Genomic DNA, 20,890 nt, shown 5'->3' with positions numbered 1-20,890 from the left:
CCACCCAACTAAGGAAAGCAGGGTATTAGTAAATACCACTAAGATGCCCGTGCAGGGCAGACAGGGAACAAGTCCACTGTCCAGCCTCTCTGAAGAGGTCTAGATAAGAGTCTTCACTCAGAGCTTGAGTGGCCACTTAACAGAGACTGGGCAGTGCTGTCAGATGAAAGGGACTATGGGAATTCCACAGTCACAGCAGGCTGTGTTCAGTGAGGAGCCCGGCTGACTGTTGCTCATGACAGGGGGTGACAGAACACAGAGACACCAAGGTGGCCCTCAGAAGGGCTGCTTCCATGCTGAGAGGGCAGAGGCAGGCAGGGAACTGCACAGCTGAGGGTTTTTGCCATTGAAAACCCATAGCTGCTGATCAAAGCAATCACCTTAAATAATTGATTTTCTTACACCAGTATGAAGAAAGAAAAAGAAACTGTGAACAGTGGAAGATATAATCACACCGCTAGGAATGAGAGGTGCTTGGAGAGATGAGGGCTGAATGCCCAGGGGTGTGATTAGGGTACCCTACATCAAAGGACAGTGTCCTAAAATAGCTCGCCCTGAAAACGCTTCACACAATCCGTTGTAAATGGCACCACTGATAAGAATACTTCAGAAGAGCGTCTTTCTGCCTCTTATATTTATCACTAGCCCCTCAGGGGTGGGGGTGGGGGTGGGGGTAAGGGGACAAAATAGCAGGAGTATGGGATAACTGGAGACAGAGTGACTTCCTGTAGGTACAATATCCAATTACTATGGCTACCTGTTAAAATTTGGTAAGCACACACACACAATGCACTCACCAACACAAACCTAACACACACAGTAGGTGCACACATACATACAAATGTGCTTGCAAACAAACACACAAATACATTCATACATACTTACAAATCTACAAAATATAATAAAAAGCACACACAGAGAAATCTACATACATACATATATACATACTCACTAATATACACTCTCACATGCAAACACAAACTCACAAACATATAAATATACAGAACCTGTAATAAAATATGCCCCTCTCGACAGTCCTGGGTATTCCCCATAATGTCAGTGTGGTAAGGTTTTATGGCACACAGTCTAGATATATGGGGGCAACAGGCTCTGAACTCAGACCCTATGAAGTATCTCTTCAATTGCATGGTGATCCACAATGGAAATCAAACCCAAACAACATCGAAGGGAATGACTGGAAGCTCCAGAAAAGTCCCAACAGAGTGTAACCTCCCCTCCCCAGCCTGAAACCTGTTTGCTCAGGTTTCAGTGTTAGAGAGCATAGGGTGGAGCTTGCAGCCCTATCATCCTGCCACTCCCACTGCCGCTGCCTGCCAACTATCTGTTCCGGAGCTATCACGTGTTCACCTGCAACTTTACTCCAAGATGATTTGGCGGGAATCCGGCCCCTTCCCCTGCTTCATAACTGAGTGTCGGAAATAGTAAAATTGAACCTTGATCAGACTGACTGTCTTGGTTTCATCTCTCTCTCACACCGCCTAGCCCCACTCTTCTCTTCCAGATTCCAAGATGCCTTTCCAGAACAGAACCCAGACATGTGAGCCGCTGGCCGGACACAACACAGAGGGCCCTGCTGGAGAGCAGAGTTGCTCAGCTCACAAGAGTTAAATTCCTCCACACCCTGACATAGAAATCTGAATAAGGAACATCCCAAGCCAAAAATGTGTGCTCTTCAGGCTGGTGTGTGCTTCATTGGGAAATGCTTGGCTTTATACACTCAGAACTACATGCCTAGAGAGGTAGATTCCCAGATGTGTGTTTGTGTGTACAGAATGCATTGCATACCTCACTTGGTGACTATGATTTTCTTTCTTCTTTACAAGGGGTCTCTGGGGTTCTAGGAGCTCTGCAGATCAGTGCACTGGGAGCAGTCCTTCACTGCTGTCGCTAGCAGAGCCCTAGCAGTGGAAGGAATTTGATGGAGATGTAACGTCTATTGGGAGAAGGATAGATTAACCTCCCAGGCATTGTAGACATCCTTTGACAAAGCAAGTTACACAAGACAATAGCATCCTGGACAATAGTGTATAGGTTCACCAGGAGGAACAGATATCTAGAGAGATTGATGGAAAACACAGAGCTCAGAGGAGGAGACTTGAGGCTCAGGGACTCAGGTATTATTAAAATTATAAGCCATGGGGTGGAGATATGGCTCCGCAGGTAAGAACACTCACTGTTCAAACATGAGAACCAAGTTTGAATCCTGCCATCCAAGTAAAAATCATGTACAGCCAAGTGTGACTCTACATGATTGGGAGGCAGAAGTAGGAATCCCGGAAGCTTGCTAATCAGACAGTAATTGAAACAGGAGCTTCAAGTTCAGTGAAAAGCCCTAGTTAGAGGTAATAAGGTAGAAAGCAATAGAGCAGGACACTCGTGTGCAGAAGAGTATACATGCACCTGCAGATACATGCGCACAAACAAAAATACACCATCACACACAAACACGCACAGAGATACACATGTACCACAATTTCAAGTCACAGCTCCATTTTCTCAAGAGATTTCTCCACACACACACACCCTATTTTATGTGAGTGTTCCTGGCACTATTAATTTTAAGGATGCTTTAAATACTGAAAAGTAAAAGAAACATTACAGATTCACCATATTCTCCCAACCACATGACTAGCCATGCCTTGATTGGCTTAGAGATAAGATGACATTGGATGGGGTGTGTTCAGGGTGGGATTGCCATATACTACACCCAAATTCTTGACACCTAACATTAGCAGCTATCACTATTGTGTCCATATTTGAATTTTTTACGCATTTAGGTTTTTGTTCTTATTAAAGGAAGAGAAAGGGAGACAGATGAAAACAGGAGGGATTGCATGTACATGAATAGAGACCCCTACCCATCCAGTCACCCCAACTTCTCTGGGGAGCAACTCCCCACCTGGCCACATGCACACATCTGTCTCCATAAACAATAGAAGACATTGTTTTATGTGGGCTTTGTTGCACAGATGTCACATTAAGCATCCTGATCAACCTTCTTCTCTTGTCCTTTTGCAACTTCGGTTCTGAAATGTCCCCCTTTTAACATAGACTGAGCTACTGAAGTCCTTTTACTAACTGTGTAGGTTTCCATCTGGTAACAACAATGCACACACACACACACACACACACACCATGAAAGGAACTTTTTATTGCAATAATACTGCAATCAATTCTCCATCCTTGTGTCTTCATGCACATGTAGCAGTGTTTTCCCAAACTATATTCCTAGAAATGGTACTGTAGAGTGCGTTTTTTTTTTCATTACTAGAAAATGACCAATGAGGCACCAAATCTAAACCTCTTCTCTCCAATGGGTAATTGGTGCCCATCTCCCCACCTTAATGTGAACAATTGAAGCCATTATACCTAAATTTTTGTCAACTTCCATTACTTTTAATCTTACTTTCCTAAATAGTTTGATTCTGTTAGTGAAGCTGAACACCAATGTCTATATTATTAGACATTGTTTTCTGTCTGCCCAATTCTTCATGTCCTTTATCCATTTCTATCTGTGTCTCTCTGTCTCAGCATCTTTCCCTCTCCCTCTCCCTCTCCCTCTCCCTCTCCCTCTCCCTCTCCCTCTCCCTCTCCCTCTCCCTCTCCCTCTCCCTCTCCCTCTCCCTCTCCCTCTCCCTCTCCCTCTCCCTCTCCCTCTCCCTCTCCCTCTCCCTCTCCCTCTCCCTCTCCCTCTCCCTCTCCCTCTCCCTCTCCCTCTCCTCCCTCCTTTTCAACCTGCAGGTTTTTCCATTTGTTGAGTCTTAAGAACGTTTGCTCTCCGGAAGCTCGTTCCTGGATACTCTCGCAAGATGCAGTGCCCAGCACACCTTCGAGGTATGAGGAGACCCACTTTCACGTGGGTGGATTGAGTCTTCTCAGCCATGGTGACGGTCCCTCTGGCATCTGAGGAAGGAGATGTGGGGATTCTGACAGTGATTGTGCTGACATGAGTGACTGTCAACATGTGGCCCTGGCACATTGACATGAACGACAATGAGTTTCTGGAGATGAAGGAGGGTTGTGACTTTTGGCTTGGATAGGAACATCTCAGTGCCCAGACAGGGTTCCCAGGAACTTTCCACCGAGTATCTGTTCTTTCCAAGTTCAGATGTGGTACCCATCCTCATTGCCTCTTTCTCCTGGCTTACTGTTAGCAACTAGCAAGAACTCACAGCAGAACCAGAGACAGGGCTCTCAAGGTCTGATTTGTAAAGTGAGGAGGGTGGATTAGCGAGAAGCTTCCTTCTATTCTCTGAGCTGCTCCATGTTCCTCTCATAGGCCTGTGTGTGGTGAGGGAGGGTGATGGGGTTTCAGCTTTAGCTCAGGGGACTCCCTTTAAATATTTTTTATGTGTATGTGTGTTTGTCTTTGTGAGCGTTTGCCATGTGTGTCTGGGTGCTTTTGAAGACTAGAAGAGGGAACCAGAACCCCCAGAGCTGTGGTTATAGGCAGTTGTGAGTTGCCCAAGGTGGAGGTTGAGAGCTGAACTCTGGTCCTCTGCGAGAGCAGCAAGCCACTCTTAACCGTAGGTGCATCCCTCCAGTCCCAGGGAGTTCCTCTTTAATCTCTACTGTATTTTGAACTTTGCTTACATGATTTCCCTTGAAAGCAGTGGCTTCTATTTTTTTTTAATTAGGTATTTTCTTCATTTACATTTCAAATGCTATCCCAAAAGTTCCCCATACCCTCCCCTCCACTCCCCACCCACTCCCACTTCTTGGCCCTGGCCTTCCCCTGTACTGAGGCATATAAAGTTTGCAAGACCAAGGGGCCTCTCTTCCCAATGATGGCCAACTAGGCCATCTTCTGATACATATGCAGCTAGAGACATGAGCTCTGGGGGGCGGGGGGGGGGGTACTGGTTACTTCATATTGTTGTTCCACTCCTTTAGCTCCTTGGGTACTTTCTCTAGCTCCTCCATTGGGGGCCCTGTGTTCCATCCAATAGCTGACTGTGAGCATCGACTTCTGTGTTTGCCAGGCCCTGGCATAGCCTCACAAGAGACAGCTATATCAGGGTCCTTTCAGCAAAATCTTGTTGCTGTATGTAATGGTGTCTGTGTTTGGAGGCTGATTATGGGATGGATCCCGAGGTGTGGCAGTCTCTAGATGGTCCATCCTTTCGTCTCAGCTCCAAACTTTGTCTCTGTAACTCCTTCCATGGGTGTTTTGTTCCCAATTCTAAGAAGGAGCAAAGTGCCCACACTTTGGTCTTCGTTCTTCTTGAGTTTCATGTGTTTTGCAAATTGTATCTTGTATCTTGGGTATTCTAAGTTTCTGGGCTAATATCCACTTATCAGTGAGTACATATCATGTGAATTCTTTTGTGATTGGGTTATCTCACTCAGGATGATGCCCTCCAGGCCCATCCATTTGCCTAGGAATTTCATAAATTCATTCTTTTTAATAGCTGAGTAGTACTCCATTGTGTAAATGTACCACATTTTCTGTATCCATTCCTCTGTTGAGGGACATCTGAGTTCTTTCCAGCTTCTGGCTATTATAAATAAGGCTGCTATGAACATAGTGGAGCATGTGTCCTCTGAACCTGGAGCATATCATTTTGCAAAGTCTGGCCAGCCACTGACTCTCAGGATCCAGCTGTGGCCACACTCCCATTGCTGGAGTTAGAGGTGCCCACCTCTGTGCCTGGCTTTTATGTTAGCACTGGGGATCTGACTCAGATCTTCATGTTTGGACAGCAAACTCTTTACCCACTGAGTCCTCACCTCAGCTGTCTTCTGCTTTTACGTATGGAACTTGGAAGCTTAAAGGAAGGTATGTTGGTTGGAAGTGAATGGCCCCCATAGGCTCATATATTTGAATGTTTGTTCCTCTGTTGTGGGACTGTTGGGGAAGGATTCAGAGGTGTGTCATTGTGGGCAAGCCTTTGAAGTTTCAAACGTCTGTACCATTTCCGTTTAGAGTTTGTTCACTTGTTTGCTCATTCACTCTTCCTCCCTCCCTCCCCACCCCCACCTTGTGCCTAAGGATAGAAGTGTGAGCCTTCGGCTATTGCACCAGCCCAGCTGCTGCTGTGCCCCACACCATAATGGTCATGGACTCTAACCCTCTGCAACTGTGAGTCCCAAATAAAGCACTTCTTTCTAGAAAAAAAAATGTTTGGTGCTGGTTAAAATTAGCATTTTATAACCTCAATAGTCACTAAAGGGGTTATTCTTGGCTATGACCTTGACTGTGCTCCATATTTACCTATGTAAGAAAACTCTCTTCATGTTTTCTTGTCAAGTTCTACAGTGTTCTGTTTAGGTCTAGCATGAAATCTGGGATAGTTGTTGTGTGTGATCTGAGTTCATTGTGATAGTATTTTCCAAAAAGAAGATATTGGTGAATGATCAGAAATTTTTGTTTGGTTGGTTGGGTTTTGTTTTGTTTTTATTTACTTGTTTTGCAACATGGGCTAGCCTTTAGTTCATTTTTCAAATTCACTTGCCTCTGCCTCTCCAATGATGGGATTAAAAGCATGTGCCACCATGCCCTGTAAGTCAGAACTTCTGTCTTGGCCTCCTAAGCATTTCTTTTGCTGTCCCTCCATATCCCTGTCCTCTGGGTTTCATTCACCTGTCCAGCCTTACTACACACCACTCTGTCAAAAAGCCTACTGTTTTGTGAACTTAAGGTCGAAGCTGTGGTGTGGAGCCTTTCCCATCCTCCTCTATCATCTTGCTAGCTCTCCTCCTCTATCAATCATCTTGCTCGCTCTTCTCCCCTTCGTCTTTGTACATAACACTTCAGTGGTAGTTTAGGGACTCCATATTCAAAACCCTTGGCTTTAGATTGCATTTGCCAAGGGGATTATTTGGAAAGAGCACTAGCTTCACAAAGTCACTATTTCAATCCCCAAATGGTATCTCTCCCTCCATTCCTGAAGCCTTAACCTTCTTCCACATAGAAGCTTCCCATTATTTTTATGAAATTATAAGCCACATATTGCCTTTTAGGTCTTCTGCTAGTTTCTACCATGCATGATAGTAGTTTCAAGATAAATACTGATTGTGATTTTTCTTTTTTTCCAAAAGCAAAGAAACTAGGGCTAGTGCCTGTGAAAGAAGGATGAAAGTGTAGATAGTTAGGCCTTCCAGGTGGAGATAACAGAAAGTCACATGCCAAACACTGAAGGGTTTCCTTTGGCCCAAGCGGCTCGGGTGTGGACATTTGATAGCAGATGATGCAATCAGATGACTGAGAAGAGGTCAAACTGGGACTCTCGTGAAATACACAGTCAAGATCAACATGATGGCCAGGGAGACTTCCTCTCTCCATACTTCTGTTTAACCACAGTGGCTTCCAATGGCATTCCTCATAAAGCTCTCCTGATTCAAGTGGCTAGATGTAGAGGCAGCCATGTCTTCCAGCAGGCCTGGTTCCTCGGAAAGGTAAAGAAGAAGAAAGGAACAAGTGTTTGTGATTTATCCACAGAAGTACACTTTTTTTTTTGGTTTTTCGAGACAGGGTTTCTCTGTGTAGCCCTGGCTGTCCTGGAACTCACTTTGTAGACCAGGCTGGCCTCGAACTCAGAAATCCGCCTGCCTCTGCCTCCCGAGTGCTGGGATTAAAGGCGTGCGCCACCACGCCCGGCTGTAGAAGTACACTTTTGGATCTTATGTAACACAGTGTGGTTTAAAAGCCAGGAATACAACCACATCGGGATAGACAAAGACCTTCTAGACTCCATAAGACAGAAGAAAATGGGAAGAAAACAAGAGTCAGGAGAAGGTCAAGTAGGAGAACCTCAAGGACCGACATGGAAGGTGTCCCAGCAAGCAAAGGACTAGGCGTGTAGCTCCCAGGTGGATGAGTCCTTTAACAGCCTAAAGGAACTGCTGACATGAAGATAAGAGGCTCCCAAAATGGGGCTAGCCTTTGAGCATTCTAAATTCCAAGAGACCCCCAGAAGCATTAAAGAAGACAGAACAACACATAATCAATCCATGGCTCAAAGATATGGAAAGCAGGTAAAAGAGAGATCCCCAGAGACAGCTGCACCAAAGACCATCCATCCATCCATCCACACACAGCAAGCAAGGTAGACAACTTTCCAAATGCCACCTGTAAGAGCTGATGTTCATCAGAGCACAGAGCTACTACAGTAGACAAAGCCAGTGTTGCCCTTCCTGCAAACACAACAAGGAAGGTCCCTGCCCACAGCACTGCTTTAGTGTCCAATATCCACCAGAATAAAAGCATTAACTGTAATAATGACCATAAGCTCTTCATCACTCTTGATTGACAGTCAACACCAACAGTGTGAGCCATTTTCAGTAGGCAAAATAATTCTCCACCCCACAAAACACATCTAAGTCCAATTCTTAGCCCCTATGGGTGTCACGGGGCGTCACCTGGGGGGTTTTTTGTTTTTTGTTTTTTGTTTTTAGCATCACAGAACATTTAATTACACATTTAATTCACATCAACCACCAAACACTGTGATCATCTTGGCTATTTTTTCAGATCAGCAGGAGGCTCTTCCTCCAATGGCTTCCATGGCTTCCTCTGCAACATTTTTCTTGCTAGACTTAGCTCATTTTCAGCCTGAAGAATCACCTCTTCTATTTCACCACCCTGAAGCAAGTCTTCTAATTTTTTAACATCTGGTTCTGCTTTAACCATATCCAGTTTCTCATTGGTGATCTGTTCCATGTGTTTTCTATAGACTGTGTGTTTAGGGGAGTGCTTCAGAAGATGAAGAACCTGTGCATACAATATTGTTAGCCTCTCATGTGGAGAATCACACACAGCCAGTCCCACCAGGCCAGTAGTCTTCTTCAGCAAACTCACCATAACAGTCTCCAGTCACCTTCTATGGGACTTGTCAGGGATGACTAATGCCTGACACAAGACATTTATTCAGGGTTATCAGTAGAGGCCCTAAATGCTCTCTCAGGTGACCATTTGAAAGAAGGGTGCAGGGCAGAAGGTGGGAGGGGAGATTTGGCAGATGAGGCTAGAGAGAAATAATGTGGCTATGGAGGAAGAGCCTGGAGCAATCCAACCACAAGTCAAGGAATGACAGCTGCCACCCAAAGGTGGAGGAGTCTGGGAAGGAATCCCACCAAGATCCTCCTGAGAACTTGCAGCACTTGATCCTGACTGGTAACTGGCACTTGTCACAGACTTTAGATATTTAGAACTTAGACAAAGTAACCAACCAATTGAGGATTTTAGCCTCCAAGGTGGATGATTTATCAAGACATCAGTAGAAACTTCAATCTTCTTCTTCTTCTTCCTCCTCCTCTTCTTCTTCTTCTTCTTCTTCTTCTTCTTCTTCTTCTTCTTCTTCTTCTTCTTCTTCTTCTTCTTCTTCTCTTCCTCCTCCTCTTCTCCCCCTCATCCTCTTCTTCTTCTTCTCCTCCTACTCCTCTTCCCCCTCCTTCTCTTCCTCCTTCTCCTCCTCTTCCTCTTCTTTTCATTTTCTTCCTCCTTCTCCTCTTCCTCCTCCTGTTCTCCTCCTCTTCTTCTTCCTCCTCCTCCTTCTCCTCTTTCTCCTCCTGTTCTCCTCCTCTTCTTCTTCCTCCTCCTCCTCCTCCTCCTTCTCCTCTTTCTCCTCCTGTTCTCCTCCTCCTTCTCCCTCTTCTTAACGACAGGGAGGGTCTCATGTAGCCCATGCTGGCCTTAAACTTATTAGATAGAGGAAGATGATCATGAACTTTATATCCTTCTGCCTCCACCTCCCAGTTATTGCAATTATGATCATGTACTACCATCCCCAGTTTTGTGGTACTTAACATTGGCTCTAGGACAGTGGTTCTCAACCTGTAGGTTGTGACCCCATTGGAGTCAAATGACTTTTTCATGGAGGTTACCCAAGACCATCAGAGAATGCTGATATGTACACTATAATTCACAACAGTAGCAAAATTACACTTATGAAGTAGCAATGAAACTAATTTTATGATTGTGGGGAAGTTCACCACAGCATGAGGAAGTGTGTTAAAGGGTCACAACATCAGGAAGGTTGATGCTCTAGGACTTCCTGTGTGTTAGGGAAGTATTCTACCATTGGCAGCCCTTAACAATTTATCTTTAAGTGTTTATTCTCATGACCAACAACATCCAGCCTCTGTCACCATTGGGATGAAGTCACTGACACCAAAGCAGACTGATTCCTCAGGAAGGAAAGGCTGTAGTCTTTATAGGGAAGCTAATTAAGTTGGCCTACTGGAAGAAAGTCCCATCGGGTCTCAGTTGCTAGGTTACATACACCTCTTTTTACTCATTCTCTCTGTTAATTGGCTGTTCTTTTGGTTTTGGGGGTGTTTTGTTTTGTTTTGTTTTGTTTTGTTTTTGTTTATGTATTTGAGTTTGCAACAGAGCCCCAAATGTACAACCCACATCAAACACTGGGATGTGAGGCTCCCATCTTGTCATGGGTCAAACACCCTGGGGAGGAGCCTTGGTCCTGGCTTGGGTCATTACTTTCCCAAGGATGATAAACAAGCTTGTCTGCTTTCTAGAGTTGGGAAAACTTAATTAAAGGAATGTGCTCCAAAGTAAATCTTCAAGAAACACAGGAGAGAAAAGCAAATGCCTCAGACATTGCTGGGTCATTTTGAGCTATGTGGCCAGACATCTACTCCCAAGGGAGGCCCTTTGAACAACACTTCTGTTGTCTGTTATTTTCATTTTTAAAATCTGTCCCTAAAGGACTGTTTACAAACATCAATTCTGACCGTGGAAAGCCTAAAGGTACCCCATGCCTACACTGTGGTGTCCAGGCACAGCACCAAGGTTGAAGAGAAAGCAAAGGATGAGATGAACCACAATGGTGAGGCCAGAATGAGTGGAAACAGGAATTCTGGTTCCAGTGAGCACTTTAAAAGAAGGGGGCAGCCAGACTGTCTCCCAACCTTGCATCTAGGCTGCCTAATTAACTGTGGCAGCACCACTGTTCCGTGACAAAGGAACAGGAATGGGGATGTGGAAATTAAACATTGTGAGTGTGAAAGTTTCAGGCAAACAAAAGATTAATTACTATATGCATTGACTTTTGCATAGAAACAGCTCCTCTGCCTGCTTCTCTGTGATTTCCTGCAGAAAGGATAAAGCTAAAAGTATGAGTTTTCCATAATGAAGCATCTTTTTAATGTAAAGAAACATATGCAGTTGGTAACATTTCATACCCACAATGCCTTAGCAGGCAACATGCTGGAAATCACTGAGACACAGGAACACCTATCCAAGTCTAAATTCACATTTGGTTCATTTACACTCTACTTGTTCAGCAACACACTCTAAAATACTAACTAGTATTCTTAAAATTAATGTAAATATGCAATGCCTTGCATAACATAAGGACATCTCAATGAACATTAGACTATCTGTGACCTCATTGGGCAATGACTCTCAATCGTCCTAATGCTGTGACCTTTTAATACAGTTCTTCATGTTGTGGTGACTGCAACCATAATTTAATTTCATAGCTACTTCTTATCTATAATTTTTCTACTGTTATGAATCCTAATGTAGTTGTCTGTGTTTTCGGATGATTGTAGGCTACCCCTGTGAAAAGTTAAGTCTGCCCCCAAGGAGATGGAGACCCACAGATTGAGAACTGCTGCCATAGGGTCTTAGTTTATGAAAGTACACACTGTGATGCTCTCAAAGCAACAAAGTTGTCTACAGACGCACATCTCAGAGCAAGCATCCAGAGACCTTGAAGCCTGTTGGCCGTTCACATGTGCAGGGAAGAAGCCTGGAGGTACAGAGAGGCATGTGACAGGGCACATCTGGAAATCTCAGCCTCTGGCAGACAACCCCACACTGAAGAGACAAAAAGCCCCCTTCCTGTTCTGTGCTCCCTAAATTAAAGCCTGCCATGGGGTGGGAAATCAATGAATACTGAAGAAAAGGAGAGAAAGGGGGAAAGGGAAAGCGAGGAAAGAAGGAAGAGAGAAAATAAAGGAGAAGAGGGGTTTGGAAAGAGAAAAGGAAGAAACAGAGGGGTAAGGAAAGATAGAGGGAAGAATAAGGGAGGGAAACTGAGAATGAGAGAAGAGAGGGAGGGAAGGAGGGAGAGAGGGAGGGGAGGGGAGGCGAAGGGAAAAATAGTGTATATGGACAGGTGTCCTGTTAGAATATGAAGATGTCTTATAACTAAGTGGTTAGATGGTAGTGTGGCCTTATTTATTAACTTGTTGGTGAAATAAAGATTGTATGCTTTCTAAAATCTCTTGAATAAATGACAATTTCTATGAGACAAGACGGCTATATCAACTTAGTTGGCTCTTCAACTTGTGTCTTTATCTCTATTTAACAGTTTAGCCACTCCTATCTTTTCAAACAGTGCATTTGAGTTTTAGGATCCTAGCTCCTGAGAGGCTCCTCTCCCCTGGCTAGTGATCTTCTGAGCCTCAGCTCCCCACATCTGCCAAATCTCAGGCAAGTCCTCCCCTTGGCAGGGCAAGCAAGAGACACACCCAGCTCTCCACAGACATATGTGGGTTTCACAGCAGTGTTAGAGAATAGAATGCCCACATATCCTGGTCTCTTTACCAGAACAGGTCTGAGTAGAGGCCTCTTTTTCATAATTCTAAGGTATCCAGCCCTGCCTTTTGGGAGACAAGTAGAAATTGCCATCTCAATGGCATTGTATATAGGGCAATACCAGCAAAGACCCCAATGCTAGGATAGATGCCATACTGGACACCCTCATCTGGCTGCAACTGTTAGCACTTCCCAATAATGGGACAAGCAGAACCCAGAGACAGAGGAGGAAACATACACACTGCAGAGAACAAGACCCCCTGGATGTTGGTGAAGAGATGGAAAGAGGTCATTCTAAGGACTAGAGTGGGTCATCCACTAGCAAAGGTAAAAAAGACCAAGAGTTTCTATGCACAGACAATCTCTCATAAGAAGCACCTACCAATACAAAAGCCAATGGCCAATGAGCTGAAGCAGGAAATAGAAGGTAAGACACTGGCAGGAAGAGAGAGGATTCTGGGAAATAGTGAGAGAGGGAGACGCTGAGAGAGCCCCTGAGGAAGATGCTAAGGAAACTTCAGTCCCAGATGGGCCAGGACTGAAGAAGATGTAACTAACCAAGTGGTAGACATAGAATAGTTTGAATCGCTTAAATAAATTATGAGCTATTCAGGGAATGAGCCAGAGTTTATGGTCTAGGCACTTAATAATAAAAAATTAGTCTCAGAGTGGTCATTCTGGGAGCCGGGGCTGGGAAAGGAAAACTTGGAATTTATTTTATTTTACATTTCTAACTACCAAATTAGGGTGAACAAATGTTGATTTGGGACCTCCTACAATGAAAGGGAGAGAGGGAGAGAGGAAGAGAGAGAGAGAGAGAGAGAGGGGGGGGGGGGAGAGAGAGGGAGGGAGGGAGAGAGAGAGAGAGAGAGAGAGAGAGAGAGAGACTTCAAGGAAGGCCTGGCTGCAGCATTCAGACCAGGCATGGCTGCTGAGGGCACTGGGTCAAAAGGGGAAGATCATAGGGTTGAAGCAGAGAGACTTGATCAACACAGGTCTCCTGCATGACACTGGGTGTCTGACAAAGAACTGGGGAAGAACTGAGAGCAATGATGTCCAGTGGGTAAGGTAGAAACCAGGAAGCTATCTAGACAATAGAAGAAGAAAGGACCCAGGTTCATAGTATTTTAGGGCAGACATTCACTATAGGTGAAAACTGTAGGTCAGAAAACAAAGTGTGTTCTTTGGGTATGAGGACGGGGCACCTACGCGTGTGGGGATGTGCATGTGCACACATGTGGAAGCCAGAGGCTGACCTCGGGTGTCTTTCTCAATCAATCGAACTCCGTCTTATTTTTTGACTCAGGGTCTCTCACTGAACTTGGAACTCACTGACTTGTTTAGACTGTCTGGCCATCAAGCCCCAGGGATTCCCCCTGCCTTGGCTGGTCAGTATGAGGATCACAGGTACATGCCATCTTACCTAGCAATGACATGCTGTGTATCAAATTCAGATTTATTTTCTCAGACACCAAGAATGTCCTTCAGTGTCATAAACCACTCCACTTATGAACTTGGTGAAGAAGTCACCGCTGCTCAAAAAAACACCACCAGTGCTGGCCATCTGGCATTACAGAACAAAACTCCCTAAATGGAAGCCAGTGTCACATTTACTTTGAAGTGAAGCGGGTACCATTACAATGGGCACGGAGTCTGGAGTAGTAGTCAGAAAAGCCCTTCAAGGAGGAACAACACAGAGGCACACCCAGGACTACGATCTAGACAGCCAAAGAATGCAGTGTTCAAATCTACATACCCCAAAATACTTTTTTCCAAGGGGGGAAATGGTCAAGAGGCTAAAAAAATCTGCCCAATAAAAAGTCAAGCATCAGCTCTGGACCTGGTGCCTGAACCTGGGCAGTTTTCAGACCCAGAATCTGCGGAGTGAAGTCTCCAAAGGAGTGATCCCTAGACCACAGCAAGGGTATATAGTGATGGTTTTCATTGATCCTCCGCAGTCATTTAAACAGGCGATGGCATCCTGAAGAAAGGAGTGATGCGGACAGTTTGAGGACTGCCAGGCACAGGATCTGAGAAGACACCAGCAGCTGGAGACCTGAGACATTATGTGATACCACTGGTGACTGAATCCCTGGCTAAGATGGAAATATGCAGGGAATGGTTTAAAGAAAGACCTGGCTACATCTGGCTCAGAGTACCTTGGTCCACAGACCCACAGTGGGCATCCCCTCAGTCCCAAATGTATGACTCAAAGAGATTTGGGGATTTGTCATAATGTGTGCTCTAAGTCCTTGGAGCAGGTGGCAAGAATGACCCAAGGGGAAAAGATAAAGTCACTAAAATGCTCCCACCACACCCAACAACAAGCACACACACACACACACACACACACACACACACACACACACACAGAGTGTGTGTGATGGCATTGTCAACCTGATAGAATCTAGCATCACCTTGCCTGTGAAGGAGTTTCAAGACTGGATTAATTGAAATAGGAAGACAACCCCTAAATGTGGGCAGCACTCTTCATGAGCTAGGGGAACAGAGTAAATATAAAAGAGAAACTGAGCTGAGCACCAGCATTCACCTCTCTCTGCTTCCTGTCTGTGGATGCAGTGTGACCAGCTGCCTCATGCTCCTGCTGCCATGCCTTCCCCATCATGATGCACTGGATCTCAAGGTGAAACCTAGTCCATGCTGTTTCTGATGGGTATTTTGTCACAGAAATGGGACAAATAACTGAAGCATGAGTCAAGATAGGGAATCAAAGCAGCAGCATGCCCCAGAAGAGAGTGCTCAATCCCTGGAGGCTTGATGGACAGCTAGTCAAATAGAATGTGTAAGCTCCGGGTTTAGTGAGAGACCTGTCTCACTGTAAGGTTGAACTCACAGTGATCCAAGCAGGAGACTGGCCAGGCTGCCAGCTCTACAGTGTACCTGCACAGCTGTGGGCAGAGTCCAAGGGAAAGCTAAGGACAGTTGGAGGATGTCTTCAAGACAGGCACACGAAGTGTATGACTGAGAACCTGGGAAGTCTAAAAGATGCATTGTCTCCTCTACAAATGGTGCATTCGTGTCTTAGTCGGGGTTCTTCTAGTGCTGTGATAGAACACTGTTACTTAAAGCATCTTGGATAGGAGAATATTTAATTAACCTTACAGCAGATTTTTAAATCAATGGATAAAAAAGTAATATTACTTAAATCTGTAAGGCTACCAATAGATTTTTTTTAAATATATAATCAGAAATAATCAACACACACAAAAGAGACAAGGAAGGTAGGTAGACTCTAAGTTCTATTTTTATTTGTTTGTTTTTGTTTGGGGAGACTGGGTTTTCTCTGGGTAGCCCTGGCTGTCCTGAAACTCTCTATGTAGACCAGGCTGGTTTGAACTCTGATATCCACCTGTTTCTGTCTCCCCAGTGCTAGAAGGCATGTGCCACCATGCCCAGCTTAGAAACCCAATGAAGAATTCAAACACATAAAGAGTGTAAAGCAAAAACAATTCTAGGCAAAGTGATGGTGGTATCTCCTAGAAGAATGGAAAACACAAGTGCTTATCTCTGTGGACGTGAGGGGAGATATCTGAGTGCTTATCTCTGTGGATGTGAGAGGAGCCATCCGACTGTTTTTATTTGGCACTCTCCTTTGTTCCTTTCCTTGTTTAATGCATATTACTTTTAAAGACATCTTTTAAATCAGCATTAATTTTTCTGTTAGGATAGAGACAGCTGAAGGATGACGTTTATGGGAAGAGTTCTAGAAACTTATTAATAGATGTCAATAACAAAGCGCCGCTCTGGAAATAATGAACATTTAAATTCTGAAATGCCTCGAAGTTTTTCTCAATTTGCAAATCTCTCCTGAAAGTGTTCCTCCAAGTCGGACTTCTCAGATGCACTAAGTTCAAATTATAAAAATCTTACCTGTAATTGGAGCCAGCTGCAACCTTTTTGACAAGGACTAATTGCCGATAATGATTTAAGTGCTTCGAATTCGCATGCCACAATTGTTTTAAATAGGGAACCCTCTTCATGGCTTTCTCCGAAAAGAACTGTTAATCTTTACTGCTGACTTATCAGATCCTTCAGTCAGCTGTTTGCCATCATTTTTCACGAGCTGATAACGAGTTTATTAGAGTCATAATGTGCAGGTGGGAGAAGAAAGGTCTCATTTGATGGCACTGGAATTTCATCTAACATTTTTACATGGGAAAAGTTGGCACAGGCCTTGGGCTGGGACTAGCAGGCAAGACAACAGAGGCATGCTTTTTGTGGGTGTTTTATTTTTTCTTTCCCCCAAGGGAAACGGAAGGGTAGCGTTTGTTTAACATGACTAACTCTGAGTTCTATAGAACCGCCAACCCAGAGCCTAGAAGGTTTTCGTTTCTGCCTGCTATGGATATACCAGGACCCCAGGGAGTGAGGGAAGTCTCTGGGCTGACTGGGGCTTCAGAAGTGGAGCCACCCTTCATGACTTGCCTCCTGACACCCACCCTACTCCTTCTACCCATCAATCCCTCCCAGAATATCCACTTTTGATTCTCTTCCTCTGAATACCCTCACTTCCTTTTATCTACATCATCCAGGGACACTCCAGTCGCAGCCTCTAGTTGCAGAAATAGTGGTCGGCAAAGTAGGTGTGAAAGTTAGCTTAGTCCTCCACATTGGGATTCCACCTCTAAGGAGTTGATCCAGCAAAAATGAGAGCAGAACATTAAGAACTTTGAGTGTGAGTTTTAAACGGAAGACATTCCCGGGTGGGCACAGCCACAGGTTGCCGGGGAATCCCCGGACATCTGTGTTCACCACAGGGACAACGTTCAAGGTTGTGATCTGCAGTCATTTGCTTAAGCACTGTCAGCCTCTGCATCTGAAAACTGGAATCACAGGACCTACCTCATCTGTTCAGCAGGGATTTAAAGACCTCTACTCTACACTACCTGGCCCAGTGCCCAGCAATTTGTAAATACTTGATAAATGCTACATCGCAATAAGAGTAATAACAATAATGACCACAGTCGTTACTCTAAACCACCAATGTCAAGCTGAAGAGAAGGAAGAACTTTTTTTTTTGGAAAAAGGCATAACCTGAGGGAATTAAATAAGAAACAAAACAGAAGCTGCTGGGTCTCTCTGGGGACTCTATGCACAAGAGAAGTTTAATTACCGAGGTTCACACTCATGATGGTTATTCCAAATGGTAGAATAACAAAGAATGGTTTCCTTTCTTTTCATAAGGATTTCTAAAATACAAAGGATATTTCTGAAAGCCAGATTGTTGGTTTAGATTACTCCAATTCATACAAGTCTCAAAACATGAAGTATCATCTACCCAATGTTGTCAGTCCACTAATAAATAGCAAATGCCAAGAGAGTGGACCCCCTACCACTAAACCCTTCTCTCTGTACTTTTATACTCCCCCATGGCTTTCAGAAAACAATGGTCAGAACTAAGGTTCCCTGAGGCTCACGGTGTAATTGTACCTGGGAATCTACTAGAATGAGACCTGCCTTGACTCTCACATACATGGCATGTTCTACTCCTAGAACATAGTAGGAGCTTGATAAATGTTTGTTGAGTGAATACATGAAAAGATATTAGCCATCTATACACCAGAAGGATTGTCATCTGCTCCCATGAGGGCTAGAAGAGCCACACTCAGCATCCAAGAAGGCTTCCTAGAGATGTGACAAGCCAGTCAGGTCCTAAAGAATGCATCCAACGCAGACTGGATATGCAGCGAGACTCAATATGATTGGGTGAAAGAAGCTGTGTCCTTTTCCGCAAAGTCAAGAGTCTAAGTGACAAAGAAGTCACAAAACAGAAGAATTGACAAAGAAGTAAGGGGCACGGTGTCCAAGCTTCCGTTGACTTGTAGGTCAGTGCAAGGGGCCAGGAATGTAGGGGCTGTGATTTAAGATAAAAGGATGAGAGCTGTGGATTGCTTAATGCATTTCTCTTCCAGGTGACAGTTGCATTTCTGTCATGGGGCCTCTGCCTCTGCCCCTCAGCTCTAGGGGAACAGCAGGCAATCTGGGCTGGTAAGCAGGCAAGTTTCTCAGTCAGGGAGCACCTCTGGGCCACCATAAATCACCTTCCCTGACAGCATACTTCCTCACCCACCAACATTTCACATTTAGCCAGGGAGACTGTAAAAGCTAACCCCACACTTCTCCTCCAACCATCCAAACCCCAGCCTCACCCTATAACCTGCAGCTGATGGGCTCTGGAGAACATTTTTATGACAGATTTTTTTTTCTAATTCAATCATATCCCTTTCATCCACTCTACCTCTCTCAACTTAAGAGAGGCTCAAAGAAGAAAATACTATCATTGATTTCCCAAGACTTGATGCTTCAGCACCAGTCTTGATCACAGGCACTTAAGACGTGACACTTTGTACCGTGGGAGCCCATTATGTCCCTGGGAGATTCGATGTCTGTTTTGATAGGAGCAATTTATCACCCTGGTGAAATCACACTGCTGTTCTGAAGGCAGGGCTAGGATTTATGAATCCCTGTTCACAGAGAATGAATTTAATTCCCAGGAGTGGAAATGGTATTAAAAGATTTGGCCTGCCACACCTGTGGCATCTGACAAGGTTTCAGGGTGAGGGGTACACCCACCTCGGCTCTGCTGTGCTGAAAATTCATTGCCCTCCTAAGCACAGAAGCAGCTCCAACAGGGCGTGAAATCCAGCCTCGTAGGCTACAAAACACTGGGTTTCCTTAGTAATCAACAACAATAAGCTGGTCTCTCCTCACTCCACCCTACCCCTGTCTGTGTGTGTGTGTGTGTGTGTGTGTGTGTGTGTGTGTGTACATGCATGTGTGCAGAGGTCAGAGACCTAACTCAGATGTTTCCCAGATACATCCACCTTACTTTGTAAGATAGTATCTCCTCCCCCTCTGTATGGTGTGTGTGTGTGTGTGTGTGTGTGTGTGTGTGTACATGCATGTGTGCAAAGGTCAGAGACTTGACTCAGGTGTTTCTCAGACACATCCACCTTATTTTGTAAGACAGTATCTCCCTCTCTCTCTCTCTCTCTCCCTCTCTCTCTCTCCCTCTCTCTTTCTCTCTCTCTCTCTGTGTGTGTGTGTGTGTGTGTGTGTGTGTGTGTGTATGTGTGTGTGTGTGTGTGTGTGTGTGAGATCAATCTAGGGCTTGCCAATTAGGCTAGTTTATACTTATACATGATGGCTTATACACACAAGCCATCAAGACCTGCTTTATAATTGTTTAAGGTGGGTGCTGGGGGATTGAACCCAGACCCTCAGCCTTGCGCAGCGAACACTTTCCCACGTGACCCACCCCCCAGCTCACATTTTCCACATGTGCGTGAGTTTTTAAATTATTATTGATTACATTTTCAAAGAATATCATTTTTTTAAAATGCTGAGCCAAGTTCTGGCCACATAGGAGTGGGGGTGTGACTTCTTCCCGAAGCTCAGGATCCAATGCTCATGGTTCTAACCAAGGCGAGACACCACAGACACACAGCGGAGTCCCCTGTGGACTCATTGGAACCACTGAGAGCTGGTGTCTTCCCCAGAGGGAGATGTTATTTGAGGCATAGTCTGAGCATCCGGAAGCTTTTACATCTCCCAGGTGATCCGGCTGCCATGCTTGGGAATCATTGCTCTATGATGTTAGACGTCTTCCTTCCAATCTGCCATCTATTTTAAATGAGCCAACCCTGACTACCCTAGTCACACCGTTGGCCTCATTTTATAGGTAGAAAATACCTTCCATTTTCACAGACAAACGTGACTCCCCCAAAACAAATCCCCTTTGTTGTCTTAAATGTGTGTGCTGGTCAGCAAGCCAGCTCCTGGCAATCCTTTGTCATTTAAAAAAATTGTTGCATGGATTTGGGTGTGGGCTGTGGGGTCATGTGCCATGGTTTGGATGTCAAAGTCAGAGGCCACCTTTATGGAATTGGGTCCTTCTACTTCCACATGGGTTCCAGGGATAGAACTCAGGTCACCAGGCCTGCGTGGCAAGCACTTTGCCTGCTGAGCCCTATTGGCTGCCCCTATGTCCAATTCTGTTGTCCATAATCTTCCCCACCTCACTGACCATCTTCCTGGTAGCAATGGCATCACCTGTTACTTGGTCTTTGTTCGTTGAGTCAGATAGTGGCCACTGATTTTCTGCATACTATGCCAGTGCTGGGACATGATAGAAAACTATCGTTGCTCTCCTAACAACCTAACACCCAGGGAGGTTTCAGTATGAAACCTTATTGAAACTCCAAAGGAGTGTATCATGTGAAGACAGAAGCCCTGGGCACCCTCAGACCTCCATCTCCCTCTCCCTCTCTTCCCCCTCTCTCCCCCTCCCTCTACCCTTACCCCTCCCTCTCTGATTCTCTGGGTTCTAGAACTTTTGTTTAA

At 44.9% G+C, this 20,890-nt stretch overlaps 1 long non-coding RNA gene and 1 pseudogene across 4 annotated transcripts in view; both read right to left on the bottom strand.

Moving 5' to 3' along the window:
- Window positions 1-6,410: 6,410 nt before the first annotated feature.
- LOC115032767 (uncharacterized) overlaps window positions 6,411-20,890 on the bottom strand; it is a 36,210-nt gene continuing 21,730 nt past the window's right edge. For 3 of the 4 annotated variants that reach the window (XR_003838388.2, XR_015045109.1, XR_015045110.1), the window contains exon 6: window positions 6,411-7,410. This is a non-coding gene — a long non-coding RNA (uncharacterized LOC115032767). The remainder of the gene's footprint in view (window positions 7,411-20,890) is intronic. The other variant, XR_015045108.1, reaches the window with a different exon arrangement.
- Window positions 8,483-8,824, bottom strand: LOC110307314 (NADH dehydrogenase [ubiquinone] 1 alpha subcomplex subunit 5 pseudogene; annotated as a pseudogene).

This window comes from Mus caroli, unplaced genomic scaffold, assembly GCF_978045245.1.
Source record: "Mus caroli unplaced genomic scaffold, Mus_caroli_1 scaffold_14, whole genome shotgun sequence".
Taxonomy (NCBI): Eukaryota; Metazoa; Chordata; class Mammalia; order Rodentia; family Muridae; genus Mus; species Mus caroli.
This window is presented reverse-complemented; position numbering and strand designations above follow the sequence as displayed.